Source organism: Daktulosphaira vitifoliae, unplaced genomic scaffold (assembly GCF_025091365.1).
Source record: "Daktulosphaira vitifoliae isolate Bord-2020 unplaced genomic scaffold, ASM2509136v1 Scaffold_1, whole genome shotgun sequence".
Taxonomy (NCBI): domain Eukaryota; kingdom Metazoa; phylum Arthropoda; class Insecta; order Hemiptera; family Phylloxeridae; genus Daktulosphaira; species Daktulosphaira vitifoliae.
In genome coordinates, this window is record NW_026099572.1 from 65,132,737 (window position 1) to 65,151,010 (window position 18,274).

The following is an 18,274-nucleotide window of genomic DNA, read 5'->3' on the forward strand; positions in this document are numbered from 1 at the left end:
GCGCTTATTTTCTACAACACAAAATTTACATAAAAAAAAAATTAATTTTACTTAGTTTTTTGATAGTAGATAAAAATAAACACAAAACATTTTAAAACGGGTTAAAATAAAGTAAGAACTAGTGGCGTATTTTTCATTTAAAATTTTGATTTAAAAGGGTAGTAAATTTTTTACTTTCTCTTAAAATGAATAATATTATTTGAATTTTTAATATTTTTTGGAATATTTTCATAAGTTTTCAGACATATTTCCGGAATATAATAATTATAAAGTAATAGAAATAGTTCAGTTTAATTATTTTTAATCCATTTTGCTTGTTGAAACGACTTAAAATTAATGTTCTTTCAATAAGAATGACATAAAATTGTTATATTTTAACATAATTAAAATAGTCGGGATACAAAATAAAATTTTATATTAGACTTCATTGCGTTGTTTTTGCTAAGTGGGCAAATTATTTCTAAGTCAATACATTTTTAATTTGGCACTTCAATTTGAAACTTGTACTGGCTGTGCACAACTTAATTAAGAAATTAATTATACGTTTTATTTTACATATTATCTTTACAGTTACAAAATCTTACATTACAATATTAACAAGTGTAATATATTCAATTATTCTCTACGTTTGATTTTATTTACCAGTTGTTTTTTGGATGCAATCGGAATATGTCTAATTTTGTTGTGCCTCAGCATGTCAGTGGCACCGAAATCAAAATAATATATTGCGAAATATTTTTGAGTTTCAACTAATTTTTATTTTATTTTAATATTTAAATATATAAATGAACAGTATGATTTTGTTTTTTTTTCTTGAAATTTACGATATATAACATTTTTTGGGGAAAATTTTGTTTAAGAAACTTTTGAAATAAAAATGATTTGCATTTTAATTATTTTTAGATTTGTGAAATAGAAATAATTGAGTTTAGTGCGAACTAGAAATTATCTATTAATTTATATGATACATACATTATAAATATAAATCATATAAAAATAAATTTAATGATCGTGTATAAAACACATTATACAACGTTTTTAGGGAATCAAATTAACGAAAAATCAAAATGTGTTATTCTAAAAGAGATAATAAATTATATTTTACTAACGAGTGTTTACTGGTTGAAACAAAATCCAGTTAAATGTTTTACTCTTATAACATAATATCGAATGATAAAAAGAAAGAACCTTTTAAACTCGTTTAACATTATAATTCACATATGATATTGTATAGTTTAGTCATATGTCAAAGCTATTAAGTATATCAAGTAATAACTGGCAGTAATCTTTAATGTGTTTAAATTTTACTTATAAAATGTCAATTTTTGTGTTTTCTCTTTTGTAATGTAACTTTAGAGTTAAACAAAATACAAATTTCTCATTTAATACTACAAGATTTTAAAAATTTAGAGTAGAACCATTTAAAGATTTGAATGTATTTTTACCATCCCCAATTTAAAAGTTTCGCGTGATCGGAACATCGATTTGATTGATATAAGCGAAAACAAGAATATAATTAAATAAACAAATAATAAATAAAAATTTCTAGTTGATCACTAAGAATAGTAATTTTTTTCTTTTTTATAGTAATATTATCATCTTGACCTAAATTTTTGCATTCTAGTTTTCTAGTTGAAACATTTTTAGAAACTTTGGTAATAAAGCAATTCATTACGTGTATTTTTCTAGTAAGAAAAATTAACTTAAAATTAACTTAATTTCATTTATTCGAACGACTTGAGATGATTACAGTTTCTTTCTAAAAAAATCTCTTATCATTTAAACCTTGGTTTTTCAATCACTTAAATTAAGCAAAATATTCTCTAATAAAAACTAACATTATAGATAACAATTTTTAAAATTCAAATGTTTTATTTGACTCTTTTTCATCTTATTATTATATTTAATTAGAATAAAAGCTTGCAGGGAACTATTTTAAATATCTTGTTTATATTGTCTCTATGTAATTAATCATAGTCTAGTTTATTGCACAAATAAAATATTTAAACTAGACTACGTTTTTTATCATTATTAAATAACTATTTTTTTTCATAACTTTCTTCATTCAAATAATATAATGAATGTGTTTGAGCTGATTTAATATTATACAATAACACTCAATTCTCATATACATATATAAAACCGGTTTTAAAATAATAAAAAACTGACTGCTGTAAAATCTATATTTTATATATTTTTTACTTATTTACAAAATACAATGAAGTATCTTCTATGGATTTTCCTTGATTATAATAATTTTTATAAGCAAGTTTTATCACTATGTTTGGGAGTATTGATTTTGAAATATTTATTAAAAAGAAATCGGATAGTCATTGAGTTAGTACATTCTGTACTTGGTAAGGATATTAAAAACATTTTTTTTTTTAATAATAATACTCGTAATACTCTTTTAATATTCTAAAGTGCGTTGTAAATATAATAATAATAATAATAATATAAAGCCATTATTTACAGTATGGACCTTAAAACTACATAATTAATTTTGTTTATCTATATTTACCTAAGAAAATGTTGATTATAGTTAATAATGTTCTTGAAGTAGTTAAAATATGAAAACAAATAACTAATGTATTTTATTAAAATTATAAACATTTATACTTAAATTATGTTTACAACCAATTTTTAGGTCTAGTTAGAAAAGTATTGTTAGATAAATATCAGTAAATATTTACGTATCTGTTACACAATAAGTACGTATTAATTTATCCGATAAATGTTTCAAAGTAAAGTCTTTATTTCATTTGTTGAAAAATAAATTTCAAGATTATTTTGGCAATTTTTTATTTCATAACTTTTATTTGATTTCATATATTTTATATGTATTAATGTTACGTATATAAAAGATATAAAATGTTTAATACGACGTATTGAAAATTGTAAGAATTTCTTTGTTAAATTCAATAGATTTTCTATGGATCAAATGATAATAAAAAATTGCTTGTTAGCATAATTTCCCATTACGTCTGTTTAAAAATCTGCCCGATAATTTTGTAAAAAACTGGTTTTCATAATAAGTAAAATTACCTGCATACCGCATAATATTTAGGGCTTTTGATTGTTTGGTAATCCAGGAAAAATATAGTAGACATAGTACATTATTATTATTATTGTTCATTTTCTTGTTAATATTTTTTTCGTATAATAATAATAATAATGACGAACCATATTGTCCATTAAATAGAAAGCGACTGTATGTGTATGTGTTATGGGAACAAACATAGTTTACTAACATCTAACAGTATAATATCCCAGAAAAATCGTGACTAAAAAGATTTTAATATTATTATTATGATTATTATTATTATAAAGTTATGCACTGATAAAATTATAATGGTTGATAATACTCGTTCATCGAGAGAAGGGATCACTGTCGCGAAAGTACACTGCTGAAGTATAAGTGTCATTTTTAAAATTCGTAGATGTTGTTTACCTCGTATGTCTTTCACTATAAAAGTTTCACAACTTAACATCGTATGGCAAATATGAAAACTCAATGGTATCATTTTTAAACCACTTATAAGTGGTAATCTTTCAAGATTCATATTTTTAAATTGATTTAGTGAATACTCCCGACATATTTTATACAGAATAATCTGTTTATCATAATTAATCATGAGTGGAGTGAAATAATTTTGGAAATATATTTGTTTTTTGCTAAACTCAATTACATATATTTCTTGAGTCATATTTGAAATCAGTGGCGCGACTAGAAAATAATTTCGAGGAGAGGGAGGGGGAGAGAGGGTGTATTACCTTTTTTGTTTTGAAAATACTTTTCATGTAAATTTTGATTATCTGTTTCGAACGAATTATTGACAATTGAATAGTATGGAAAATATATTATCAAAATTATTTGAAATTGTATCAGTTATAAAAATTAAGCAAAATAAGAAATGCTAAAAACATGATTCGCAAGTCTAGGTAATAATCATTTTGAAAAAATTGATCAAAAGTTATTTTATTTGTCAGTAGATTTGTTGAATAACAGGTATGTTAGATGTAAAAAAACATTGAATTATTTAATAATTATTTTAATTTGCCAACAGATAGCATTTATTTTGCGATTATATTGTGATTGCAATTTCAATCACGTAATGTGTAACCTTACAATGTATAATTTAGTTATTACTTCCTTGACGTGCAATGCAGTTAAAAAAATGTATGCAATTTTCACGGGGAGCTTAAACTGTCAAAAATACATGTCTTAATTGAATTTCAGTACGTGTTATCGCAAGTACTGAGACTTTCATTTTCGATTAACACATATCCAAATCTCCTAAGAGGCGTGTCGATAGATTTCCGATTATACATACATGTATTGGTTTTACTCACACGATACCTAATCTAGTTAGTTACTTATTTTACTGAATATTGTTAATTGTCATAAACCCGAAGATAATGTCTGACTGAAATCATATTGAATGAATTGATTGTGTCTTCGTCTGTTGGTTAAAATAAGTTTAGGTTTCATTCCTTCGGTTGTGTTCATCGAATACATATATACATATCGTACTGTCTGCTCTATTCGTTCAGAACAATGAAAATGTAAAACGTTTGATCGAAATGCGCTTTTCTACAATAAGTAATCGAAACTTACAATTGTGTTGTTATCTTTCGAATAACATTTGTAGTAGCCGGTCGCAAAAAACATAGCGAGTTGTGAAACAAAAAAGTTCTTTATCTACATTTTGTACACTGAGCTTTTATCGCGAGAAAATATTTCATAACCTACACACTAAAATTTAACCAAATTTGCCCAGTAATTAGCTACAATTAACAGTGAAACGTGGCACGTTCATTAATTGCCGTCCGTATATGGAGACTTCAATGGATAAAATCATAATTTATTGTTAGATATGGCAAGTCGTCACGAATCGGTCTCCTTTGTTGGCCATAATATTTCTATCATCTCTTACAGATGATAATCGGATGTTGACAAGCTATCGACAATCGCTGAATTCAATCGAACAATGAGTTTGGCTTTCTTCTTGGGCCGACCAAGGAAATATCGTGCACAGCCCAACAACAATGCGCCACCCGTAATTTTATTATGCGTCATCAGGAGGAGGCATTCAAATTGAATAAAATATTACAAAACGTCATCGTCAAAACGAAATCCACATGATCATGTAATAATATCGCTAATAATAATTGTAATTATTTATTCAACACTCACAGGAATGACGGCGGCCGAAACGTTTACGTTCGCGGCATTTCGAATGTGTTGCGGTAATTCCACAATGCAAATATTACCAAATACAATTGAATGAAGACCTACACGAGCATTATCTGTTAATCATACAGAACGACTGTTATGTTTTAACTATCGTGATGCGCGTACATACGCTGTAATCAAAAGCAGAAGCTTCGTTTACATTTGTTTACTATGATTCCATGCTAAACAAAAAGCAACCCATTCCTGCTTTGAATTGTCTCTGGCTATTTTGATCATAATTAAAATAGTTATTTTTTAATTTTCCGTTGTACAATAGCTTTTCTGTTGGATGGTCTATTAAAAAAAAAACCTTTATGCAAATAATACCATTTTAAGGTCCGAAGAGCAACATTTTTTACTATTAAAATGATATATTTTTCATAATAAATACAAAAAAAAAAATACGTTCATTCTACAAATAAATATAATTATAAGCATTAAACGACACAAAAAATACATTATAGTACTGATATTTCGGCTTTAAATATTAATGTATTACAAAAGCCCGAGCTTTTTTTAATCTCGTGCTCTATCGACAAAACAAAGTTATTTATTACGTGAATTATTTCTTCTGTGCAATTGGATATTCTGTGGCTTTTTAATAGAATGGTTAAATGTTATTCCCTTACAGTTTAAAATCAAAATTCGTTTATTGTTTTTATTTAATCGTAAAAGAATTGAAGTATATTTTTAAATACAATACTAAGCAGCATTCAAAGACTAAATATTTTTTTTTTTAATTTTTTTATGTATAAATTAGTAAAGAGATTTTAAAAAGTTGCCCTTTGATAGAGAATTTTTCTAAGGAAATTACCGGATATGGCTGATCATGCTAGGTTTTCAATTACACCTCAAGTTCTGCGCGGTTCTTAAAAAATAGTGCTATCATGTTTTCTTCGGCTATTATTCTTACTAGAAAGATAGATAATAAATAATGGTTTAAGTAGATGGCACGTTTTTAATCGGACAATATATAATTTACAAAATAGAAATTATAATTTTACGTAGAATTTTATTAAAAAATAATTAAGTCTACATATTTGGAACATTTAAATTCAAAATAAAAAAAATTGAAGTTTAATGTAAAGGACGTGTTTAATTGCGATCTAGAAGTTAGTAACAGCAGTTAATAACAAAAGCATCAAAGTAACAACATCAAAAGCAAATTATAAATACTATTCTAAAATTCCTATTTAATAGCCGTTGGTAATTGTTAAACTAAAGGCATCATCATAAACTGATGTAATTATCAGTATCTTATAGAGCAATAGTATAAAATATGATTATAATTTTTAATTACATTTCCTTGCAACTGTAATTAATAAGATTTAATTAATTTATTGTTGTAATTATAATTTATTACTTTTATACTAATTAGTTGGTAGTCAAAAAATAATAATATCTAATGAAATGTTTAATTTTTAGACTTTAAGTTTAGTAAAATATTAGTTACAATTAATATTTTACAAAAGTACTCAAGGGTTTATTATAATTATAACAAGCCCTCGAGTATTTTGTACGCTGTTGAATACACAATATTATCTAAGTTTATCTTTTATGATGGATGAGATTATTAATATAGTCGGGCGGTCTATTTGTTCCTAGTCAACAATTCAGTTAGTTCCATGTAGATGTGATCTAGTTCGTTCATAATGCGTCTACATATTGCTTCAGGGCTACTTTCGTATATTTTTTAATATTTCCACGCTTCAGGGCTTAACTGCACGTAATAGGTTATTAAACACGAGAAGGGTCGAAGTGACAGTATATTAACTCGTTTAACAAACGTCATGACAAAATGAATAATTTAGTTTTCTGAACTAAGCGTTTGGTCTTTTTCTATCATTTTATAAGCTTTACTAATATTGTAGACTTCATATCTAATAGGTTAACTATAACTCAAGACAAGTTGTAAACTTTATAATTTATTGTCAAGAGAATAAATCTATAATGTAAATATTGAAAACTTTGTTTTGTTATTATTGAAAAGCTCGCCGGAACGTAGTACTAAAAATGTTATCATGTTTTAGCCACCGAAATGTTTGTGTTATGAACCAATTGTTTTTCATTTTAATATTAAAAATTTAATGTTTTTAATATTTTTTATCTGAAGAAAGAACATGGAATCAAGAAAACGTTACAAAATAATTTGCTTCTTTAGTGTTATTATCTGGACGGCACTTGACGCTTTTTTTGTTATTTTACTACCCATTAAAGATACATTCAAATTTCAAAGGTTCTATACTGTTACGTCTGAAACATATACTGATATTTGATATTAAAGTCTACAAAAATTGTAATGATTCTGTACGGTCAACAAGTGTAAAGCCTCTACGAATAACGTTAAGAATGCGCACTTGAGTTTTTAGCAGGCGCCAAGCCCACGCTAGCTTCTCTATAGTGTACTTGAATAAACGACACACATTTTATTACAACAATAACAATATTATTACATTGTATTTTGTAGTGTACCTACCACGAAGATCGCATAACGAATTTTATGTTGTACGGGCTGATTGCGTAAGGAACAGCAAAAAATAATGTAAACATTTGAAGTGGATGCCATTTGGTGTCTGTAAAGCGAAGTAATGAAAATAATTTTATAAGTCCGATTGAACTAATGCTGGTGTGTTGCGTGTATCCAAACGTGTTTCGATTAGCCAGTGAACATGGTATTTAATGTCTTAATTTATGTTTACTCATGCGACAATGGATGTCTAAGAAAATGATATCATCACGACTACATGATTTGTGCAGTTACCAATAACAAATATCTAGTGAAAGAATATCTTTGTCTCCTAAGAAATTGGAGTTATTCTTACAGTGAAATTTTTCATGAGTTCTTTAATCAAAATAAACTCCACTAATACTGTGCAGATACCATTGAAAGTTTGTATGAACCAGACTACAGTACCGCTGAACGTTGTCCAAAATCGCAATATTAATGACGAGTGCCAACTGTTTATTTAATGCCAGATAAAAAAAAAATCACAAATGTTTTATAATTTTATGATGAAATAAATGTTATTTCAACATTTTTAATATATTTAACAACATTGGTTTGTGATGTAAAAGTATAAACGATCATTTTTTCAAACACTATTGAGAATTTTTAATTTTCATAAAGTGAAAAAACACCAGGTTCCAAAAACTCTACAATAATATACAGTTAAATTTTCGCCCTTTCAATGATACAAATCTTTATTTATAATTTTTTTAAATAGGAACCTCTTTAATTTTATAATATGACAAAAAAAAATTATTAACAACTTTGTTATTAGCATTTTTTTATTTATCCAATTACGATTTAAACTGTGTAAAAATTTGGATGTAAAGTAAAAATTTATCATTGATTTGGTTTAATTAAATCTGGGAACTGTTCATGAAACAGTGAGAAATTATATCACGTTCGATAAATGAATTTATCTCAAGATATCCTACTAAAATCGTATGTTAAAAGTAAGGTTAATTTATATATACATAATATATTTATAGGTAAAGTTTTAAATAAAAATTTGGGTAAATATGATATTATACCATTTTTTTATCAGGTTTTTGGTTTTATTCGTTTGCTTGGTGTGTTTTTAATTTTCTTAATATGTTTTTTTGGAGAACAAACAGTTCTTTTTTGTAAACTTATATACTATTATTTTTAGTATTATATTTCGGGCAATTTTCTATTTAAAAGTTTTATAAATTTATTAAGTTCACGATATTATTAATAATTTTTAAGTTTTCATTTACAAGTTAAAAAAAAAAAAATTGAATTGCATTATCGATGTTAAACAACCATTTGGAAATTTAAGGTGTATGTATAGAGCCGTAGACAATTTTATGAGGAGAGGGTGGGGTGAAATCATCCTAATATTTTTAATTTAATTCGATTCCATAAAATATATTATAATAGAGGCTGAAATTCCTTTGCTCCTTAAATAATTTTTTTATGATACAATTAATATAATGTCTAATTTATTTTCTCTTTATGGGAGTAATAGGCGGTTATACTCTTCTAATTGTATCTATCATTTTCATCTGTCTTTGAGATGTCAAATATGTTGAATATTTTTTTGCGATTGACGTCTGAGGGTCCCGAAAATATGTATCATGAGGCAAGTTTTCTTAAAACCTCCCGTTAAATCCATCCATGCGTGTATATTGAATAGTTAAGTAAATATAAAATGTGTATTTATTTATCACAAAACAAATAAAAAACGAAAAATAAGTTATGTCATAAGGTTAATAAAGTATTCAATTCAGACTTTTGCGAATGATAAAATGCATTCTTACTTCAAAACGCAATTGGTTTGTTGACAGTTCATACTTTTATCAATAATAATATCATTTTTTATAGCAACCATAATTGTTCATGCGATATTTTTTATTGAATTCGATAAACGATAAAAAATTTTCGAATAAGTTTAAGAATATAATTACTATAATATAATTATTAATCACTTTTGTTAAAATTTTACCATATTCGACAAATGTACCATGTGACTGTTTATTATAAAATTTTGAGATTTGATTTATTGACTGATGGACAAACTACAAGGAAAAACGTCATTATAATGAATTTAATCCTTCCTAAAAATTTCTGTGAAAAACAGCTTGTTATTGTATTTGTACAAGCAATACTTAGGATTTCTTAAAACTAAATCTTGAATCGTTATATCTTACGTAAGCACATTTTAACGTACCTTTTGTAGAAAGTATAATTGTTACAAATATGGTACTGAACTCGGTTGAATTGTAAGTAACAAGGTATTTAGATAAGTTTAACATAAGATACAAAGTAGACTTATTTTGCAGTATATTATTCAATGAACAAAATTTTAATTATTTTGTAGATTAATCTAGTGCCAGATTTTTTTTATATTTTGATAATAAATGGTCAGTAAAATTTTAATAACACAAGATCTTTTTTAAATTATCAAGTGCTTATTAAAATAAAATGTATTAATTGCTTTGTTATACAATAAATTGAAATGGCGTAATTTGTTTATAGTGACTATGTATTTTAATAAATCTTTCATAATCATCACAAAAGCAATTTTCCTATTGGAATTTTTGTTACAAATTTACTAACTTATAATTAACCCTTTTTTAATCCATTAGTGAAAAGTTACAGACCACAAAAAAAAAAATATATATATATATATATGTATATATTGAATATTGAATCAACGTAATATTAAATTTCAAGTTTTCAAGACCAATATAAATTTATAATATATTCGTATATAATATATTTGATGAAGTTTATGAAGAACTATTTATATCAAAGAACATTTATTATATAATTAAATAAATGTTAACTGTTTTTTTATGAAGTTAATTAAACTGAAGCTTTGCATTTAATGTTATTTGTTAGTATTATTTTTTATCTATCATCTTTTATTGACTTAATAGTGTTCAATTATTTTAAAATTAATATATATATATCACTAAAACAGTATTTTTTAATTTTTAATAATAATTATTGCTGTGATATAAGTTCATTAGTTCATATATTGATTGACATATTTTTTGTTGAAATAAATAAATATTTTTTGTATCACAAAAAATATACGTTAAAAAAATTAATCTAAAATGTTTATGTCTGCATGATTTCAATTTTCAAATTGGGTAAGCGTTGTTACAATTTGTAAATTTTAATTTATGAATATTTTCTCAACAGTTACAAACAATTTTATGAACTTATTTTAATTTATAAGTTATAAGCTTTTATAAAAATATAATTTGTTTAATAAATTCATATTTTTATTATTGAAAACAATGTTTTACTGGAGCTAGTCTAAATGTATCGACTTACCCCAAGGAAGGGTAAGTTGTTATATTATACTTTTTTCTAATATATTAACGTTAAAATAACAAAGTAGAGTAATTTTTATTATAAAATATTTAAAAGAGAACAGTATTATGACTTGAAATTTAATAGATATAAAAAATAAAAATGAGATATCACTTTATGCAATTTCATTACTTTCCTAGAAAAATATCTTAGCCGCTGAATTTTTAGATTTGTTTGTAGTATTGTTACTCAGGTATTGTAATTTTTTCATTTAAATCAAATAAATTTTACTATTTTGATAAAATTTACTGAAAATAAATTTTTTATGGGTTATAATAATAAAAAAAAGAGACTAATATAATTAGTATTGGATTATAATATATTGTAACAACTTGTCCCAAATAGAAAGTCATAAGTTATACAAAAAAACGCATAATTATTTTTTAAATTTCTAAATAAAAAATAAAATGGTATTATTTAATGACTGAATATTTAATATCAAAAATATCTTGATAAAAAATAAATAAAAAGCAAATGACCCTTAAATTGTACTAATAGTACCAAAAAACATAAATGCGAATCAATTTTAAAATTGGGAAGATATGATTAATTTCTGAAAAAAATATTTGAAGTATATTAATATGTCTATAAAAATCATATGATTTTGTAATTACAATTTAAAGTTAAAATATCTCATATGTAAAAACTTGTTCCTATAATAGCTTTTTAACAATCTTTTCCTATTATTCGTGAATAATCGTTCAATTGTAATAATAATTCTGTGAACATTATGATTGTTCTATTTCAATGTAGCATATATATGGCAAGTACTAAATGTGAATGGATTCCCAGTGTAAATGTATTGAACAATGGGTTTGGCACAACGAATCCAATGACCATATTGAGAGGATGATTAACTAGCTTATCAGTACTATGTCGATCAAAACCTAATGCTACTGTACTCTGAATAGAAAATATTACAATGTATTATAATATGTGCATTGTCATAAAATTTCAGTAATTTAGCTATTAGCGCTAAATTTCTATAAAATTGCATCACATATGCTTATAACAATATGGACAATAGTCACATAAGACAAGCTGTCATTTCTTGAGTATGATTCTGCTAATCCATAATAATTCACTTTCGGGTTTAAACAAAACTATTTAATCAGTCTAATTAAGTATTAATACTGGTTTATTACTTTAAGTCGTGAAATAACGCGTTTCTTATATAAACAGTCATATTACTAAAAGTTCAATCATTACATTGTTTAAAACTTAAAGGTGTGTCTATTAAATAATAGAATTTTAGCTATAATGCTTAATATAATTCAAATCAGTTTAAATTTAGTAGTACTCTGGGCATTTTTAGGTTTTGTGCACCGTAAGTGTATTTAATGTATTAATTTAATTTGGGCAATAAGAATACTATTACATCATCTTTTGTCATTTGTTATTTAAAGAAATAATGTGTTTCTCGTTTTAATCCGTAGTAATACACAAAATACATAGATATTTTAACTGATCCACACAATATTAAATTGATTTTATCTTGTTATTAAGATTAGCTGGCAAATAAAATGAGAAATAAGTGCAGTAGGTGCGCGCAAAAAAGAAAAATTGAGTACACCATCTGAAAATTTGTTAACAAAAGTTGTTGGCTTTTACCTAAAATGTACAAACATTTATATTTAAAAATTTTTATTCATTTTTCGACCTTAAATTAAACAGTAACGAGCTCGTAGTAATGATATGAGCGGCTTAATTTTATTTTCATTTAAAACAATTGCTTCGGGGTTACTTTTTTCGTAATGTATTAAAAAACAGGCACTAAGCTAGTTGTGTATATTATACAAAAAGTGGTTTTATGTAATAATTTAAAACAATTTGTAAAACACAGAAAAGTACATAGTGTGGTTATACATAAATCAAAATATTTTGGTTTGATAATTCGTAACTAATTATTGAAGTCAAAGAATAACTAGTTTTTAAAGGTACGAAATTATGTTAAAAATATTAATTAATTATTTCTGCTGATTGAAATTATTGAATACGAAAAAATAAATTTGAATTTTAAGCATATATTGAAATAAACGCTGTACTATATTCTGGTTAGTGAACTGCTCAGCGATGAATATTCATAAAACAATTGTTTAATTAAAACTTATTCATTCGTTTATATGTTCTAGTACATTATTTACTGTCTGGAACAATTCAGATTCGTTTAAAGACCAAAACCATAGAAACGTAAACATACGTAAGAAACAGATCGTAATCAATATTCTATTGAACACCATAGAATACATTTTTACGAGTAAATGCACAGTATTAAAGGATTACTTACGTAATGAAAATTGATATATTGTAATGTAATTTTATAGTTGTGGTGCTCGTTAGTATAGATCGATAAGTTTTGTCGTTATGACCACGTGAACTTAAAAAAACGATTTCAATAAAAATGTTTAATTTGATTCGTTTAAGTAATAAATCAGCATTACTTTTAAATGGTTTGACAACCTATGATCAATTTTATTATTATAGTGAGATTACGATATTAGTGAACGCGAGTAAAAGTTCAATCGATTGTCTTCTCAATTTTGTTGATGAAATATTATTATTTTAGGGTAATCGTTTGTCCGTTTCCTTTGTCAGGTCCTATGCAAACCAGAACAAATCGCACACGGGATACACCATATTTATAGTATGTTATTTCTATACTAGAACAATTGTTGTGTACTCATATGAACTATGTGTTATGAGTTAGTTGAGAAAAATGAATCTATCCGCCCCCAACGACATTAATGAGTGTTATATCAAACGTATTTGCATAATTTCTCACGGTAGAACGTTAAAAGTTAACATTATCTTTCAGACATAAATAACAGTGTCTAGATTTCAATCTGACGAGTGAGATATAAACGACGTTACCGGGTAATACGATTTCTATTAAAATAAATAATTATAACAACTAGTTTGGATAGACGGGAGGTACAGGCGACGTTCATATGATAAGTCACGAGAAAAAAAAAAGAGTTTCAGCTTCTTTACAATGTATCACGCGTAAAAATATATTAAAAATCCGCTCGTGTGCAAACCAGAGTATTGTATTTAGTATATGTAATACACTATAGTTGCAGGAGTAACGCGACCCGAGAGGGTTTGCCAAACGATCGTGACTTATCCGAATAGCGTAACGGATTTTGCGTATAAATTTTCATCATAGACGAGGTTTAAGTATTCACTATTGAAAACGATATTATATTGTCTTGTCTCCTGTCGTTATCTGTGCGAAATGATGAGTTGCTGCTGCAGCAGCTTCGTTATTCTACGAGAACAGTGATTTTTTGGGTACTTAGGATCTAAATAATGACCGTTTGCTGTGTTGAAGAGCTAATATCTTTTTTTTTTTTTATATATATAAAAGAAGCGGATATACAGTAGGATTATTTGCCTTAGTAGTTGAAATTATGGAAAGTCAAATAGTATTTAAAGTCCGATGTCTAGTATTAAAAAAATTGTACCGTCTCCAGAAGTAATAGATGACTTTTTTTGTTTCCATAACACAATTTGGAAAAGCACTTACTTTCTACTTCTTTATTTTGCATTGCGGTAAATTCTTTAGGGATTATAACCGCTGGCATTATGCTTCACTTTTAATACTAATTGGCTATTATATAATATCCCATTGATTTTTTATAAAAATAAAATCATGGCTTATAGTTTTAAATATGTAATAAAATATAGAACTAGTGTTAAAAAAACTTTAGGGAAAATGACCCAAAAAATGCTGTGAGAAATTTGAGATAACATGAACAGCTTTCATCGCAGTTTTAATCATTTTTAAATCCCAAACCTTTTTAACGACTAAAAAAAGGACTAAATACGGGTAATTATGTCACCGACAATATTAGCAATGATTAAACTCGTTAAAACTGTGATTTAATTAACGTCAAGTAATTTGATCTCAAAGAGAAACTTAGATTTATGATAACTGTACAATTTTTTGAAAATATTTGTTTTGCTTTAACGTAGAAAATAATTCAATTAACTGTATTGTTTCTACTTATTTATAATGTCAGTAGAAGATTTTATTTAAGAACCATTTTCGTAATAAAATTATTACTAAATTCATTAATAAAACTATTTATTCTAATTGAAGAATGGTTTTCAACTCGTTAAATAATTGTATAGTTTGATTTAATATTATTTTTCGTTTAGGGATAACAAAAAATAAAACTGAACTAGTTACACTTGTTTAAAATGTAATTAAATTTCTATTATACTCGAAATAATGTATAGTATTACAAATCATGTATGTGGATAGTAAGACATATGCAAGTCATGAGTTCAAAAGAGGAGCCTTCTCCACGGTTTATTACTGCTGGCAAATCATAGTTAATTAATATTCGCGTTTGATAGCCGGTTGTTTATTAGCCTTTTGAACATGCTTATTAGACGAAGCGTCAGTCAAATCAAAATTATAGCTGACCACAGACGGACAAGGTTTTTGCGTTTAAAAATGTACGGCAGTAATAACAACGATCATGAAAGATGTTTCTCAGAGAAAAGTCCATGAAAATACTAAAAAAAAAAATAATAATAATACTAATAATAATTCTGTTAATAATAATAATACTTGTGATGCATCAACAGGTCCAAGGTCGAGTAATATTTACCATAAAACAAACGTGTAGTCTATTTACTCAAAGAAGTATTGTTTGCGTTTCCGTCGTTTGGCTTAGGTGTCTAATTATTCATTCAACAACAAGTTCCCGCAATCAAATAAAATATCATTTGTATAATATATGTACGTATTGTGTTAATGATCAATATTATAATTATTCAGAGAAGTCATTAGCATCCGAAAATCAGTAGATACGCGTTACTTGTGATCAGCCGAAGCGCACGACGCGCGCACATTGCTCGAAATGTTATGTAATTAAGTAAAAATAAATTATTTCCCAGTTTCATTTGCCATTGAAACGTTACATTGCAAATTTACCGTCAGCCAGTAATTACTTCTATAATGTAGTGCACTTGTCAAGATTTGTACGTGGAGTATTTACGCGTCCAGCATCTTACATAATTTTCAGATGAAAAAAAGAAGAAGCTATGGTTGCAAATGGTAAAAGTATAGCGATTCGGAAAGATCATTCTATTGAGAAACTATCTCTTATATTACAAATGTGGAACACTATTATTAAATTGACAGATGAATTTAATAAACATGTACTTTTAGTCGGTGACCTGTGCTGTTACCGAGCACCGGATAGCATCGATAAATCAATTTTATTATTGAATTTAAATATTACATCACTGACAAAAATATACTTATAAAAATGTTTATGTTTGGCATTAAAAAAAATAATTGATTTATAGAGCAAAATGTATTAAACGTATATTTTATAAAATTTCTTATTTTACGTCCTTCTATAAATTTAATATCCTTAAATATTTTCATTTAAGGCATAAAGCTTGTTTTGTAGTCAAAATAAACATTTATAATATTCTTAAAACTATAAATAACAGAAAATTTAACTCGATCAAACATTGTAAATTTCTTGCGCGTGCCCTATTTTGTTCTACTAGAAATATTTTTTCATGTTAAACTTTTTATACATTTATATTTTACAATCATATTTTATTCATATCGAATCGATATTATTTTTAAATATATTTTCATTTTTTAGCTGTTCGATATGTGTTTGAAATACATTATAGTGAATTACTAAATAAACCTTTAACTTTTATCCGTTTTTGTTCTCTCCACTAATAAATATTAAATATGCCAAATTAATGTAATTATTCATTGAGTGAGCAATAGTTAAAGTTCATTATTATTTCATTGGAAATTAAATAATTCTATCATTTATTGAACTCGTTTAAACCACGTAATTAAAGAACTTGTTTGGTTATAGTCTAGTAAATTCTAATTTTGTGAATTTTATTAAGCGGTGTTGGAAGAGAATCAGTCAAATATTATATTATTTTCTTATTTTTGAGATTCTCATAAATACAAATTAAACTGACGACACATTTTATTTTTACGTTTATGTTCTAAACAGTGAGTTCCGAGAAAGAAAAGTTCATTCTACTATAATTATAAAAAAGAAATTCATTTTTATCAATTTTCCCAAATTAATACCTATTGAGTTATTTCGTTTTGTCCGCGCGCCATCTAATTTGATTTAAGAACAGCCTTTAAACACTTACATGATTACAAGCCTTTAGCTATTTTGATCTTGACGTGGTAAGCAAAATCAATTGTCTTTGGTTGTGGTACAGTGTTTGCCAACCGGTGACATGAGTAACGTTTTTAGCACGCGCAGAGCTTGAGCAACACGCACAATACAATGAAAACGGGCGAAGACGACGAGTACGGGCGACACGCGTTCCGACAACTTGTTGATCTGATAGTACAGTGGACATCACACCGCGACCATGAACGGAAAACATAGTGAACGTTTGCAGGTATGCCTTCCTACCAGTTACTATTGAGTAAAAATCGGTACTATCATTTTTTTGCGTTACAGCAACGGCCTAAGAAAGTTATTGTGTTTATACCGAGTGAACATGACAGCCTACAAAATAAATATTACTNAGTAAAAATCGGTACTATCATTTTTTTTGCGTTACAGCAACGGCCTAAGAAAGTTATTGTGTTTATACCGAGTGAACATGACAGCCTACAAAATAAATATTACTATTTTTACGATGTGTTATAAGAAAATACTTTAAAATGAATTCTGAGTAACCCACTTGAAGTAACCATTGTAGCTGAATGTTAAGTTTCTATTTTTAGTAGTCTTGAGTTGTAGTTAATTACAAAGTTTATTGCATAAGAAGGAACGTAAAAATAAAAATATGTTCATTTACCAGGAATTAGGTATTAAACCATAAAAAAGGCACGCGCTTCACTTAGTACTCGTACCATGAGGATATTTTAACCCGGGTGGCATTTTTTAGGTTGTGAAATTCAAGACACTACCGAGAGTCAACATATATTACGTAAACACTTCAATTCATTTTTTTGGAACACCATTTTCCAAGTTTTAGTTAAAACACGATAGACGCGAGGAACGATTTGATTTATAATTTAATTATGTAGTTACATATGTTAAAAACTTTTTTTCATGCCACTGCAAAAAAAAACTTTAATTCGTATTTTAAAATAAAACGATTTATTTAATAGGATACATGATATAAATCTACTGAATAAAAAAAAATAAAATAAAATTATTGAG

At 26.2% G+C, this 18,274-nt stretch overlaps 1 protein-coding gene across 1 annotated transcript in view; it reads right to left on the bottom strand.

Annotated features, from left to right (window-relative positions):
* LOC126896272 (uncharacterized) overlaps positions 1-17,486 on the bottom strand; it is a 30,244-nt gene extending 12,758 nt beyond the window's left edge. Inside the window, exon 1 of the mRNA XM_050668922.1 lies at positions 17,244-17,486. The gene's annotated coding sequence lies outside the window, so the exon portion shown is untranslated. The remainder of the gene's footprint in view (positions 1-17,243) is intronic.
* Between the last annotated feature and the right edge of the window lie 788 nt (positions 17,487-18,274).